Source organism: Chionomys nivalis, chromosome 12, assembly GCF_950005125.1.
Source record: "Chionomys nivalis chromosome 12, mChiNiv1.1, whole genome shotgun sequence".
In the NCBI taxonomy this organism is placed as follows: Eukaryota; Metazoa; Chordata; class Mammalia; order Rodentia; family Cricetidae; genus Chionomys; species Chionomys nivalis.
Window position 1 is genome coordinate 36,861,075 of NC_080097.1, and position 15,646 is coordinate 36,876,720.

The 15,646-nt window shown below is 44.6% G+C and overlaps 1 protein-coding gene across 2 annotated transcripts in view; it reads right to left on the minus strand.

Moving 5' to 3' along the window:
- Window positions 1-15,646, minus strand: part of Enox1 (ecto-NOX disulfide-thiol exchanger 1) — a 561,234-nt gene that overhangs the window by 326,206 nt on the left and 219,382 nt on the right. For both annotated transcript variants that reach the window (XM_057786570.1, XM_057786569.1), the window contains exon 3: window positions 5,733-5,834. The gene's annotated coding sequence lies outside the window, so the exon portion shown is untranslated. The remainder of the gene's footprint in view (window positions 1-5,732; window positions 5,835-15,646) is intronic.

Consider the following 15,646-nt stretch of genomic DNA (forward strand, 5'->3'; position numbering starts at 1 on the left):
AACAGCCTGGGGACAGTGATACACGGCTTCCTGGATGACGTTTTATTTTTAACGTAGCTGAATTTCTAGTTACTTTATACACACTGACTGTATAAGTGGGTCTAGGGAAGGCTCTTGCACGTGTCTGTGTGTTCGAGCCTCTCAGGTACCAATACAAATGGGAACTTGCCATAATAACGCAGGTATAGCCCTGCAGGTTTCAGGACTGTCATGGCAGCTTGAAAATCTAGTGACCATTTAGGCCGCCCTGAAGTTCATAGTCATGTCTTTCGGTTTCAGGAGAGACTAACACTGAGGCATGAGGGTCAGGTTTTAAGGCACAATGTTGAATGTGATGCTCAAATAAGAGTCACACAAATGGCACTAAGCACCCAACCCCAGCTGTGGAGGGACTCGGATGATGCAGGGCCTGGAGTCGGAGAGCCAAGTGTGCAGTTCCTCGTGGGGCATTTCAAGAGTTCTGCTTTTTTGCCTTATACCTCAGGGTACACAAAGTTCACCTAATTCCTGAGATTGGATGAAAGGGACAAGCCACGCCCACCCCACCCCCCAACTGATGCAAGCAGATCTTCCTTCTGCTTCCAGCCTGAGTTCCTTCCTTTCCAGTCTCTCTCCCAAAGAGGCAGCTTCTACCTCTTTCCTTCTCTCCTCCTTCTCTCTGTTTCTCTCTCTCTCTCTGTTCCTCTCCCTTCTCCCCTTCCCCCCTTTCTCTTTCCCCACCATAACCCACTAAATAAATACCCACTTTCTCTGCATGGCCTGCCTAATGGGTCTCTGTCTCTCACCCTGCTGCAGCTCCCTGCCTGGGACGAGCTGCCTTCATGGCCTGCCGTGGTCTCATGCTCACTGCCCACTGCTGTCCCTGGGGGACCTGTGGCATTTTATTTTTACCATAACAGCTGTCCACGCATCTCCAGGTGGCTTGGTACAGCAGTTAGCCACCACAATACATGACAAGACAAAACATCCAGAGTGTTATGTGACTTTCCCACCTTCACATGCTCAATGAGTGCTGCCCTAATGCTTTTTCCTTAAAACCTTCTAACAGCACTTTCTAGGATTCTTGTATACAGCCGAGAATTTGTGCTTTGTGTTGCCTTACGGGAGTTAATTATCTTGGTTCAATAAATCATTTGATATATAACAGCAGTAATTTAAACCATCGGTTTGTGCTATCCAGGCAAGACTTTCATATCACAAAATTTGGCTCTTGATGTTTTGTGAGTTAGATCATAAGTAATCCATAGTGGTTAGAGAGTAGTCTCCTGCTGTAATTCTGCCGTCCGGTAATAGCTCTGGAGTCTCTGAATAACCATAGACAAGTGTCTTAGCTGGGGTCTCTATCGTTGAGAAGAGACACCATGACCACTGCAACTCTTATGAAGAAACACCTTTCATTCTGGTGGCAGCTTACAGTTCCAGAGGTTCAGTACAGTATTATCATGAAGCACAGTAGCTAGGAGTAGGTAGCGGTGTGCAGGTAGACACAGTGCTGGAGAATTTTACATTTTGATAAGCAGACAATAGGAAATGGTCTGCCTTACTGGGCAGGACTTAAACATAGATCTGACTTTAAAGCCTGCTTCCACAGTGACTGGCTTCCTTCAACAAGGCCACACCTACTCCAACAAGGCCACATCTCCTAACAGTGCCACTCCCTTTGGACTGAATTTCCTTTCAAACCACCACATTCCACTCCTGGGCCCCCAAAGGCTTGTAGCCACATCATAAAGCAAAAATGCATTCAGTTCCCATAGTCTATAACAGTCTCAAACTTAAGTAAAGGTCCAAATTTCAAAGTCTCTTCCGAGATTCATGCTATCTCTTAACTGTAATCTCCTGTAAAAGCAAAATCAAAAAGAAGCAGATCACACACTAACAACATAGAATGGCACAGGACATACATTACCATTCCAAAACGTAGGGAAAGGAGCATAGCAAAGACACACTGGACCAAAGACCTAAAACCATCTGGCAAACTCCACTCCGCATTTCCACGTCTAATATCAAAGCATTCTTCAGATCTCCAACTCCTTTCAGTTCTGTTGGCTGCAGCACACTTCTTTCTGCTGGGCTCGTTCCACTCCCTGTCAGCAGCTTTCCTTGGCAGGTATCCCATGACTCTGGCATCGCCAACATCTTGGGGTCTCCAAGGCTACCTAGGCTTCAACTTCTCAGCTTCATGCAATGGCCTCTTTAGGCCTCCATTCAGGGACACTCCTGACACATGCCTGGCCTCAGTGGCTTTCCACAGACATGGAGGCAAATTGCATAGCCCCTATTTTCTACCCTTAACTCCAGAGCCATGTGGCAGAAGCTGCCAAGCTTTGTTGCTTGCCAGGGCTGGAACATGGCCCCCACGTCCAATTAGATCTTCACCAGTTTTCTGTCCTTCACTGCCCAAGTGTGGCCATTCTGAAACTTGCTCTGTAGACCACCAGGTTGGCCTCAAACTCAGAGATCTGCCAGTCTCTGACTTCCCAGTCCTGGGATTAAAGGTATGTATTACCACAAGCAGCTCTAAACTTTTCGTTAATTTCTTTTCTCAAACTGGAAATTTAGCTGGGTGGCATCTCGCCCTGGGGCCACCACTCCCTTTATTCCGTTTCTTCGTCTGTTTACCTCCTTGAACACAGGATTTAGCTCCACTCCACTTCCTGGTGTCCTAGTCTCAAGCTGTACATTTTGTATGTTTATTTGCTCAGCGTGCTCCTTTTCATCACAAATCTTCATCAGAATTAATGCTAATAACCACAGGACAGAGTCTTGTTATTTCCTCTGCCAATGGAATTAATCCAAAACTCTCTACTTTAGCCTCAGGCAGACTCTTTGGACAAGGGCAAAAAGCAGCCACGTTCTTCACCAAACTATCACAAGAACATTCTCTAGGCCACGTATCCATATTCTTCTCCTCTGCAACCTCTTGAGCAAGGCCTCACAGTTCATGAAGTCACACTCAGCACCACTGTCTTCCATGCCCTTACTAGCATGACCCATTAAGCAGGGCTTAGAGTATTCCACTGATTTCCTAACCCAAACAAAAATATGGTCAGGTCTATCACAACAATATCCCACTTCCAGTGTCGACTTTTGCCTTACTTAGGGTTTCTGTTGCTGTGATGAAACATTGTGACCACAGCAACTCTTACAAGGAAAACATTTAATTGGTATGGCTTGCTTACAGTTCAGGGGTTCAGTCCATTATCTTAATGGATAATTCAGGACATTATCGGTGTCCAGGCAGACATAGTGCTGGAGAATTCTACATCTTGATAGGCAGCCAACAAGAAGTAGTTTGTCTCACTAGGTGTGACTTGAGCATCTATAAGACCTCAAAGCCCACCTTCACTGTGACATACTTCCTCCACACCTACTCCAACAAGGCCACACCTCCTAATAGCGTCACTCCCTTTGGGGGCCATTTTCTTTCCACCACCACAAGAGAATTTTTATTTATTTTTTTTCACTTATTATTAGTATGTGTGTGCACACATGCTATGTTTTGGGTAGGTATGTCATGGTGAACACATGGAAGTCAAATAGCCAAAAATTGGTTCTCTACTTTTGCCCTGTGGGTACCAGGAATCAAACCCAGCGTGCTAGGATAAGTGGCAAGCACTTTTACTTACTGGGCAATATCAGAGACTTTACTTGCAAGGTTTTAATAAAGGTAAAGTTGGAGATCTTATCTCTTCAAGAAATGCTTTCTCAATCCTTGCTCTAACACTCACTCTCAACAGAGCAGACCTAGCAGTGGCCAGTGAGGAGACTGCAGGAAGGAACTATTAAGCTAGGTTTGCGGCCTTATTTGTCTTCTCACAATTACACCAATTATGAGGCAGCAAATCTGTTTCCTAATGGTCCAGACATCTCAGAGCTATGGAGCATTTTCAAATACCAAAGCCACTTTTCTGTGGAAAGTTATACTGCACTGTAGTCAAATGTGATAGTCAAGATTTAAGAGGCTGCAGTCCCTGATGACTGTATTTGATGATCAAGGACCACAGAGCAGAAGGGTACTCAGCACCTTTACAGAAATTCCAATTAGACCCAATGTCCCACGGCACCGTCGCTGCTCCAGCCTGCTGGGAATTCCCTAAGCTGGCTTCTCCATGGCTACCTCCAGCGGAGTAGGGGAGCATGACCAGCACAGATGTCCCTGAGCCATAGAGTGAAGCCATTTCCAGTTAAAAGGCACTCAGTAAGCTGGGGGCATTTCAGTTCTACACACACACACACACACACACACACACACACACACACACACTCTTAGAAAGCTGGGTCTTGGAAAATAAATTTACTCTGAGTCTCCTTGCATTAGAGCATCTTGCTGGTCTGTCTGACCATTCTAACCCCATCTTTGTTTCTACCCCATGCCCCAATACCCAAATCTCAGTCTCCAACCTCTGTAGGACGGGCCAAGTTCCCTCACCTTGTCGCTCTGAGGGATTTCTGGTCTCTCACCAACCCTCTTTGCCAGTTCTGACTTAGGGAGGCAAATACTGAAAAAGGAAAGACTGAAGTATTTATTGACAGCCTCAACCTCACTGAGGGAGACTTCTCTGATGTCCTGAAGGGGGCATGCAAGTGAGGCCACAAGCTGATGCATTTTTGAAATTCACAGCAGCCAGAGAAAAAGGCTCCCCTCTAGCCTAGGAGATAAACAACTCATCATAACATATTTATTAGCCTGGAGGCTTTTACGGTATTCAAAGAGTCTTTCTCTTCCTTTTGCCCTTATCCCTGCCCCTTCTCTTTCTCATTTACAGACTCCCAGGGCCAGAAGAGACTTGGGGGGTTAAGGTTAAGCTCTGGCTGCCCTTTGCCCTCCTTCTGTCTTTAGCTCATCTCTGTAACTCCCCTCCCCCTCCCATTTACTGAAATTGTTATTGCCTACAGGATCGGCCCAAGTAAGATCACGGCCATGTCTGGGAATAAATAGTATAAGTAGTATAAGGATGATATAATACTTTCTGCCTAGGTCATGACTGGTCATAACCTTCTGTTATGTGTGGAAGGACCAACCCAAGCCTAAGACCTACCTGACCTCACACATGTCAATATTTGACCTCACAAAAAGACTAGGGTTTCAGTGCTCTGCTAAGATAATGGATAAAGAAACCATACCTCAGCCAAATAAATAGCACACTTTGAAGACTTTCAACTTCAGAGGCACACCCTCTTAGTCAGGGAAGGAGAAATTTCATTATGAATTGTTTAGGGATGTGATTTTTTGCCCTGATTTAATCATTCGCCATCACCATAGCCCCCATCATCATCATAATCATCAAAATCTAGGCATTTTTGGGAATGCCTACAAAGAGAAGTTAATCCTGGAGCCTATGATGTTCTGTAGAGGGTGGAAAATGGCATTGGATGGTACTATAAATGGGGAGAGTGGGAAGTCACAGACAGCCACTGGTACTTAAACATGGGTGCAAGGCACACCGGGCAGTAAGGAAGACAATGCTGGCAATACGACTGAATGTAAGCAGCACTGTTTGGTTTAGGACTGGATGGTTCCTGCTGCAACAACTGTGCTGAACAGGGAAACAGAGCAGTCTATACAACAACAACATTGGTACAGTGAATTCAGGGTCACCATTATTCTGACTCACACCCAGGAAGATGGGAGCAGGGAAGAACAGTTCTTCAGGCAGCCTGGGCTACACCCTTGGCTGCCCTGAGAGGTCAGAAAGCAAAGTTCTTGTCTCCAGAGCTGGAATACTCACCACTTGTTAGGAACCAGCTCACTTCCGGTGTCTGGCCCCCTTTTGATCTCCCTTTCAGGATTCAGCTCTGCTTTGGCTTCTGGTTTTGCAAGCTGTTAGTTTCTGCAAATAATGAGAAATAGGGGGGTTTAAAGACATTCGGGGCAATGAACAATCAAAGGTACAATTATGAGGAAGACTTGGTGATTGTCACTTGAGGCAGACATGTAGGTTTGCTGTTGGTTTTGTTTCTCATTTTAGACCTGGCACACTTCAAGAAAGCATTCAGAACCTGTCCAAGTGTGCAAATGTCACTTGAATGGGAGGGGCACAGAAGTAATTGCACGTGGGCCCTACTAGTGAAACATTCCTGCATTTTGCAAAGAGGTCTCACGATTACCTTTGTGACTCCTGTAAGATTTTTCACCTCTCCGAAAATGTACATAGGATGCAAAGGGTCCACTTGATCAGAGGGGACACACGTACAAATAGGGGGCACTGTTACTCAACGGTATTCAGGGCTGTAAGCTTCACAGAAGTGACCTTGATGCCACTGAAATACTTTTTATTTTATTTTTTTAATTTTTAAGTTTTTCTTATGTACATCAATATTCTGCCTGCATGTGTGTCTATGTGAGGGTGCCTGATCTCCTGGACCTGAACTCACAGACAGTTGTGAGCTGCCATGTGGGTGGTGGGACCAGAACCTGGGCCCTCCCTCCGGAAGGACATCATCCAGTGTTCTTAACCACTGAGGCATTTCTCCAGAACCAGGAAATGCTTTTTAAAAGAGTGGCTTCTCTCTAGCTCCATATAATTTACTAAGTAACTTTGCATATATTATCATCTTTGATTTTCAAAGTGGTTTTTGTATCTCTAGTTTTAAAACAAAGAAATTGGTGCCTCCCTAAACATGTGGAATTGGTTACAAAGACAAGCTGAAAACCAGGTGTTTTATCTTTATATATATAAATATATATATAATATATTACATTATATAATATATATTTACCTTTAATATATTTATATTATATAATATATTTACCTTTAATATTATATAACACATATGATATATTAATATAATAATTACATATTAGAATTATATATTCTTATATAATATATTATATAATATATTGTATATAATAATGGTAAATGTATATAATGTGTAAATGTTATATGCATATGTATGATATGTATTATGTGTGTAACATGCCAGTATGCATGTGCCATGGGGGCACATGTAAAACTCAGAGGAAATTTTTAGAAGTTAATTCTCTCCTCCGACCTTTTCATGAGTCCCAAGAACTGAACTCAAGCCTTCAGTGCTTCCCCTGCTGAGCTACCCCCTTCACACCCTGAACCAGGCTTCCTACCTCCTCAACCCATGTAGCACGCTGCCTGCTTTCAGAACCAAGCCCAGTACACCTTAGGCAAGAATTACTACCTTTCGAGACATTTTCTAAGGACAAAGGAGCTTTACATGCAATAAATGGCTCTTCCTTGTATCTTTATAGGATCTGCCTACCAAGACTTAAATGATATTGATGATACCGTTTGATCATTTGACTTAAATGATGAGATAATAAAGCCTACAAAACAAATCTTGGCCTGAAAAAAATAGGTCAAAGGTTAGGAGCACTTAATGGTTTTGCAGAGGACGGGGTGGGGGAAGGGGTAAATACCTAGCATCCATATGGCTGTTTTCAACTCTCTGTATCTCCAGTTCTAAGGGATCTGACACCCACTTCTGGATTCCACAAGCTCCTGCATCCATGCAAATAGCACACATATATAACTCAGGAAGGTGTGTGCGTACACACACACACACATAAATCCAGAAAAAGAACAAATATGAAATAGAGTCAGAACCTGCTAATATCCAAAAGCTTTCATAAGTTAAAAAAAAAAAAGAAAAAATGAACAACAACAGAAATAAAAATGAAAACAGCGCTCTGAAGAAAAGCGTGTTAGCCAAGCGCGTCTCTGGCTGAGCCCTCAGAGTCACAGGAGAGAACCGCCTCCTGGAGCGTGTGTGCTCTCAACCATGCGTCCTCTCAGCCTCGCTTTCTGTGGAGCAAACTTTGCTAGTTTCACAAGACTATGTAGGACTTCTTGCTATTATGCGGAACATTCCACTTAGACATGTTGACTTCACTAATTAGTCTATAAATACTTGACTTTTACCCACTGCTTTGGTGAGTGAGATAATTACTGAGGAAAGGCCAAAGCATTTATGGTCAATCAGATGAGGAGAAAGGGAATACGGTCTTTTAGGTGAGGAAAATGTAGGACATTGTGAGGCCAGGCAGAAGCTATTAGCAGGATCAATATCACAACTGGTACCTTAATAAATCATTGCATCAAAGCCTTGACACAGGATGGAGAAAACCCCAGTCTGTCTCCCCTACAAGCTTCTAAATTGGAAAATAAAACTCCATTTAAATTACAAAGACCTTATTGGTATACACGGAATATGACAAGTTCCCAACGCGGCCTCTGGATTCCGGGTGTGTAAAGAGCACCGAATCATCAGCTGGGGAAGAAAAGCAGAAAGACAAAGAGCACAGCCCTTCTCCAGGCTGCACTTTCTAATTTGCAACTAGTAAATATGTATGAATCCGCTCCACTGCAGCTATGGATGACAGACTGCTTCCTGGGGACTGCAGAGAGCAGGGGAATCAAAGCAGAGGATGGTTCCGAGTCACAGCCAGCTTCCCCTCCCAGTTAATAGTTCTCAATCTTTCTACCACACTCCACTTACGTTTCTTAAATTACCATCCTTTGGGCACTATTTCCTAAAACGAAAAGCACTTCGGTAGGAATAGATGCTCACCATATGGCACGCAGCATCTCGAGGTGAGTTCTCACTGTACCACGAGAGGTAAACAACAGTAAATGTCTCTAACCCCTTAATCACTCCCATGTCTTTGATGGTCCCAGGAAAACATGCAAACAACTAAAACAAGTTTCTAGGTGCCAGGTGGTGGTGGTGCACACCTTTAATCCCAGCACTCGGGAGGCAGAGACAGGTGGATCCCTGTGAGTTAAAGGCCAGCCTGGTCTACAACAGCGAGCTCCAGGACAGGCTCCAAAGCTACAGAGAAACCCTGTCTTTGGGAAACCACACACACACACACACACACACACACACAAACACACACACTACAAAAATAAAAATAAATAAACAAACATAAAAGAAGTTTGTAGGCTTGCCAGTCCAGTTTGTTTTCTAGCCTCAAGATGATTTGTCTTTTCTCACATGTAGCAAAAAACAAAGAACCATTTGGCAGAGAGTGCTACCATAGAAATCAGACTTTCCCGTGGGGTGGTGTATTTCCTCACATATTGAGATGGCATGGGAGGGGACAGACAATATTTTGACTCACTTTGGCTTCTCACTTGCGGTGTTTAATTAAAATAGTTTTTCTTGAGAATTCAACTTCCTGCGGACCTCTCCAACAGCCGGAAGTGAAAGCAAAGAAGAGCTCATGTCTTATGGTATTTTTAGAAGACTCACAGCTGGGTGATCAACAACAAAAGAAAACCAAGCTCCCTAGCAACTCACAATATTCATTTGTGATTAATTAAGACTTTTTCAGTTGAGCAAATAATCTCAGGAACTTAAATGTTAGAGAGGATCGATGATAATTATATGTTTTTGAAAGGGTCCAGAAGTTTCTAATCTCAAAAGGCTTGACACCCTTGAGGAAGGCATACACACGTAAAAAGTTAACTAGCTGGAGATGTGGCTCGTGATATAAAAAGGTGACTATCAGAAGTGTCATATATGCTTGTGTGTCAACAGGGGGACACGGCAGATTTACCAAAGACATCTCTAGTACAAGGCTGTCAGGGAGGGCTCTTAGGAGGTGGCAAAAGAACGAGGCGGTTGTGACTTGAAGAAACAAGGGAAGAAAAGGACACATACTCCAGTCAGTACAAGAAGCTTGACAGAAGCCATGTGGAGGCACACAGCCCCAGTAAGAGAGAAAATGAGGAGTGGGTCCACATGAGCCAGGACAATGGCTGGACTGCCTGAGTCTCAAGCCGCAGGCCTCTTCCTTAGGATGGAGGAAACTTGGGAAGTCAGATGGAAGTTTCTTCCAGTGCCAAGTTCTGGAACATGCAGTGGAATCAAATGAGCATTTCACTTGGGACCAAGAGAGGACTGGGGGGGTAGGGGGATGTGCTTCCATGAACAAGTCTTTGGCAGGCAGAAAGTCTGCTTATCATAGAAAATGGCTTTCAGAAGAGCAAGAAGCAAGACCCAGCTCCGGGGAAGGGATACCAGGAGGATGGTTGTTTGGGAAAACATTTCCTACCCAGAGCAAGAATGACTGACTACGTGAGACAGGATCTCTTGCGCGAAGAGTAAACAGGTCGGGATGGGTACTAGGTAGGAGACACAGTGTCCAGCCCTCCTCATCCATCACTGCAAAGGCTACATCCTGAGTCACGTCATAGCCAAGCTCCTGCCAAGTTCAGCACCTGGGCTGAAAGCAGAAGACTTGTCTTGTGGCTGGAGGTGGAAAACCAAGATTGGTGAGAAGACATCAGGCAAGAGGTCAAGACCGCTGGACCTAAACCAGCTGTCAATGATCGTCATTCACATTCACTCTCTCTCCTACATGATAAATTCCAGGGACATTGAGGCCTGATGTCCCACTGCCGTGCATCACGAGATAATAAGCTGGAGGTGGTGGGAAAAGTCCCTTACATGAGAAGGGCACATGAGCCATGCTGCTCGGAGGGTTGTGTCTGTGATCCATCCCGAGTGCTAGGAAACCAGCCTGGGGCCGAACTGCCCAGAAGGTCACTCACAGGACCATTCAACATCTTTGCCAGGTGACCAGCTCAGTATGCAGTTATCCCCGACACTATCCTCCACAAGCACCTTTGACAACTGTGGGGCTTTCGGTGCAAAGGCCACCATCCAACGCACTGATGACAGCATTTGATGGGCCAGGAGAATTGGGCAGTGGCCGGGCCCAACTATTCCTCTGGGTGTCCTTGTTCAGGCAGCAGTTAATTGGAAAGCCATTAGCAGGCTGCTCACTTCCTTGAGGCACAGCAAGGCTGGACCAGTGACTCGGCCCTGTGCTTGGAAGGAGCCGAGCTGTTTCTGGAATGGCTCTGGTGTCATGGGCTGTTGAGTACTTTGCTGCCAGGCCAGCATGAGTCCGCCACTCACTCTCTGCTCCTGCAGACTCTCCTCTGCTTACTATTGCCTCTGTGACAGGGAGACACTTTAATTTTTAACTGACATGAATGGGGCCATTCATTATTTTGTTCCCCACACTCACATTTACAGGAGAGTCAAACTAATGACTATAGCACAATTTAGACAGGAGATCAACAAAGGGTACAGGGATTAAAGAGAGGTGTATTTTTATAAGAAAGCTCTTAGTTTTGATTTTAAACGAGCAGACTTCTTTTGAGTACCCAGCCAACAAGGTCTTTGGGACTGTCATTTCTTTGTGATAAAGTTTTGTTTTTGTTTTGTTTTCTCTTTTACCACTTATATTCTGCCTCACACTCCCTCTTACAGAAGGTGAAGTGCAAATAACTTTAGCAAATGCTTCTTTCTGACCTTTGCCCCTCTTCTCTGGAAACCCACTTGACTTCTACAAGGTGCCACACACATCTAATGCAAGGGATGTTCCCAGCTTACTGCACTTCCCTCTCAGCTAAATCAGGCAAACTCACTCCCATCTGGTCTACAGAGTGCAGCTGGGCCAGAACAAGGGGCCAGTCAGTAGCAGTGAGATATGCCCTCTGGCCTGCTGGCCTTTCAAATGTGCAAAGGACACAGGGCACAAAAGAGCCCCTCCAAACACCAGCATTCTTATTTAAACGTGCCCCCCTGACCACCCATCCCCCCACTGTGGGCTTATATTATATTATATTATATTATATTATATTATATTATATTTTACTTTCGGTGCTCAGTCTCCTGGGGGAGAATTCATACTCTGGCTCCTCACTCACAGCACTGGGAGCCAGCATCCCCCACACAGCTCTACTTAATGCAGGGCATGGATGACATATGCGACCCACAGAAAAGTCAAACTCAGGGAGGGGCCACAATTTTGTCTCTCAGGCAGGACCGCCAACCAATGGAAATGAGTGCTTATTAACTGCAGCTTCTGCTGTTTTTGAGGTACGTGTCAATTACCCCACTCTTAGGTAACTAACCATGAACAAGACAATGGGGATCCTAGTTGCTGAGACCTTGTGGGTTTGCACCATCACCCTCCCCCTGCCGCATCCCCATCCGGGCGAGCTGCCAGGAGTGAAAGAGCAGAAAAATAAGCCACACCAGCCTGGTGGGGCCACACAGGAGAGAGACTCCCGTGTGCAGGAGCCCAGCAAAATACAGACCCTTATAGATTTTAACCAAGAAATTTGATTTCTAATAGGAATTAAAACATTCTATGAGTAGGGACCACATGGAAACTTAGAATTATTGCTAACTAACATTTGAGAAATACTAGCATAAAAATCTCCTTTGTAAGTGTTTCGTGCATACCCTAGGGCTTTTCTTAGGGCTTTTCTTAGAAGTATTATATGACAGAAGCAAAAACTTCAATTAATTAAAAAGAAAAAGCCAAGAAATGCCAGTTCCATTCCAACCAGTTCCACTGTCTAAATAATCAGCATAAACAACATTCTGCTCAGCCTTGTACAAACCAGCATATATAAATGCACACTTCAGAGTGTGTGGACCTGTTGGTACCTGTTTAAGGTATTTGGAAGCGTTCATCATTCCATTTAAATATGCTTATACTACATAAAATATTTGAGCATTGCTTTTTATGATCGACATAAACCAACTTGTTCTACTTATGGCTGTTGAGTTTCATATGAATTGTCTCCTCCAGGCACTAGTCTTGAAGGCTTGACTGGCAGACGATGGGCTTTGGGCAAACGTCTACACACTGAGCGCAGTGATTTACCCGGTGGATTAACCCCTGCATGGACTAAGATGGTGGCATTATCAGGAGGCAGTAGAGCTGAAGGAAGTAGGTCCCTGACGGGCATACTCTGCAAAGTTATACCTTGACCCCTGACCTTTCTCTTCTCTCTGTTTCCCAAATGCCATAAGGTGAACACCTCTGCTTCTCCACCGCATGCTCCTTGCTCCACCATGAAGATCTCCCTCATCACAAGCCCACAGCGATGGGTCCAAGCAACCATTGACTGAAACCTCCAAAACCTTGAGTCATAAGAAATCATTCTTCCTTTAAAAATGTTTCTTAGATCTGTATCATAGCAGGGAAAGACTCACTAATACAATGCTATACCACATCGTACTGAACAGCTAGTATCCTCTGTATTCTGCTGGTATACCTTCAGATTTCTTCCAACTCTTGACTATTAAAAAAAAAAAAAAGCCTGCAAAATGTTTTAGTGGGGTTGTAACCATAAAGCTGGGATAAAGGCAACTAAAGGGCCTTCGAAAGCATTTTCCCAGTCTGCACTCCTTCCCACAGGGTGGCAGATTAGCATTCCCTGGTGGCACCCACAGTTTCAGATGTATTTGTTTATAGTTTATGTGTAGTAGTGTTTTGCCTGAATGCTTGTGTAACCACCACATGACTTCAGTGCCTGTGGAGGCCAGAAGAGGGCATCACATCCATCGCAAGTGAAGCTACAGGGGGTTGGGGGTCACCCGGGTGCTGGCCATGGAACCCAGACACTGCACAGGAGCGGCAGTGGGCTGAGCTATCTTCCAACCCCTCGCTGACAGTCACTGTCACCGGGTGACAACTGAAAATACTGCCTTTTAAATTTCGATTTTATTTCCATCATTAATAAGGCAATTTGTCAGACACTAGCTTTTCCTTTGAACTGTATATTGCTATTCTTATTTTCTTCTGTAGAGCTGATGGATCTTATCAGTTGATACTTTTAAGTTCCCCTTTAAAGAAATCAGCCCGTCATATGTCACAGGTACGACAAAGTGTTTTTCTTAATTTCCATGTGACTACAGCTTCAGTTTGGGTAGGAGCAAGATAGCCTTCTAGACTTAAAGGCATTTTATTTGTGATAATATGCATTTGTGTTCATTGCATGGGTGTTCAGTGCTTGTATGTGGCTACACATGCATAAGGGTGCATACCCATGGACATAAGCTGAGACCAAAGGAAGGTATCTGATATTCTACTCTGTAACAGGCCAAGTTATTTTGGTGAGACAGGGCTTCTTAGAGTAACTGGAGCAAGCTGGTGGTGACCAGCAGGCTGCAGAGAATCTCCTGTCTCTGCCCTCTACAATGCTGGGGCTACAAGCATGTGTTCACACCCAGCTTTTTATGTGGATGCAAAAGAGTACAACAGGTGCTCTTACCAGCTGAGATGATGTGGGATTCCCCTCTGTGTGCTGTGAATACCACTGGTTAATACGGAAACTGGCTTGGCCTGATAGGGTAGAACAGAGCTAGGTAAGGAAAACTAAACTGAATGCTGGGAGAAAGAAGGGCGGAGTCAGGGAGATGCCTCCGGAGACAGACACACTAGAACCTTGCTGGTAGGCCACAAGCCTCATGGCAAAATATAAAATAATGGAAATGGGTTAAATTAAGATGTAAAAGCTAGACAATAAGAAGCTGGAGCTAATAGGCCAAGCAGTAATTTAATAAATATAGTTTGTGTGTGGTTATTTTAGGGCTGAGCAGCCGGGAAGTAACAAGGGGCCTCTTATAACACTGAGATGCTCCTTGAGCCCCCGAAAGGCATTTTAAACAATGCATTACTTACTATAAAAAATATTAGCCTGATCCCAACTATGATATGCTCTGACTTGGTATTATGTTTGTCTTGGGCACCAAGGTCGCCAGAACTCAGTAGTGAAATTCCTCTAAGTTGTATACAGTCACTGCACACTCTGTACAGCAGCCCCTCGCTCCCTGACAGTTACTTACTTCAGTCAAGAAGCAAAGTCCTTGCTCCTTGTATCTGCAAGTCACTTAAGAGTCACTCAGCCATATCTTCTTTTATTTATTTTGTTGCTTCCCTACCAAGCATGTAACCAGAGGACCGATCTAGAAATTACTGTTTTATTATAAGACAGTCCAGGAAGGGCTTGGGATTATCTTTGCATGTTCACAAGTGATGAGTCAGGTTTTCTACTTCAGGGTTCAGTGTGCTAGCCCTATCACCTACTGGGCTGTGCTCTGTGTGGGACATGTGGGGAACTCCTCACACTTGCTACCAGCAGACAAAGAATGCCAGGGAACCAGGCAGGCAGCCAGGAACTCTCCCGCTCTGTGTGAGAGCCTGGGAGACTCATAGCAGGTCCTACAGACAGGCTGCGAGTTCCAGACTCTGACTCTCTAATTGGGTGAGTGCTACCGCTGTGGCCTCACAGTCGTCATCCACAGGATGCGGACAGGTACCAGTGACAGAGAAATGAGAGCAGCAACACGGCAGGTCCGCTGGAGGTGACAGGAGTGATGCAGAGGGGTCCCTGAGAAGCACATGAGAGCTTCTACTAAATGTAGTCTGGTAGTACACTAATCACAAACACAAACACCACGACTAAGAGTGTGATGGCTTCTAACAGGCTTTAAGACAGACATGAACGTACTACAAGCCATGGAAATGGGCCCTAAAGGGGCAGTCAAGAAATACAGGAAGATGGGTTGACAGGACCTGAATTAAGAGGCTTTAAATAAGCAAAAAGTGATGTGCCTTTAAGGACAGAAGAACCCGGTGGTGGTAGCACGAGCCTTTAATCTCAGCATGTGGGAGGCAGAGGCAGGAAGATCTCTGTGAGTTCGAAGCCAGCCTGGCCTACAAGAGCTAATTGCAGGGCAGGCTCCAAAGCTACAGAGAAATGCTGTCTTAAATAAATAAATAAGTAAATAAATAAATAAATAAAAATATATAGACTGAAGAACCTCAACAGAAACACTGCCTGACCTCTAAGCTTCC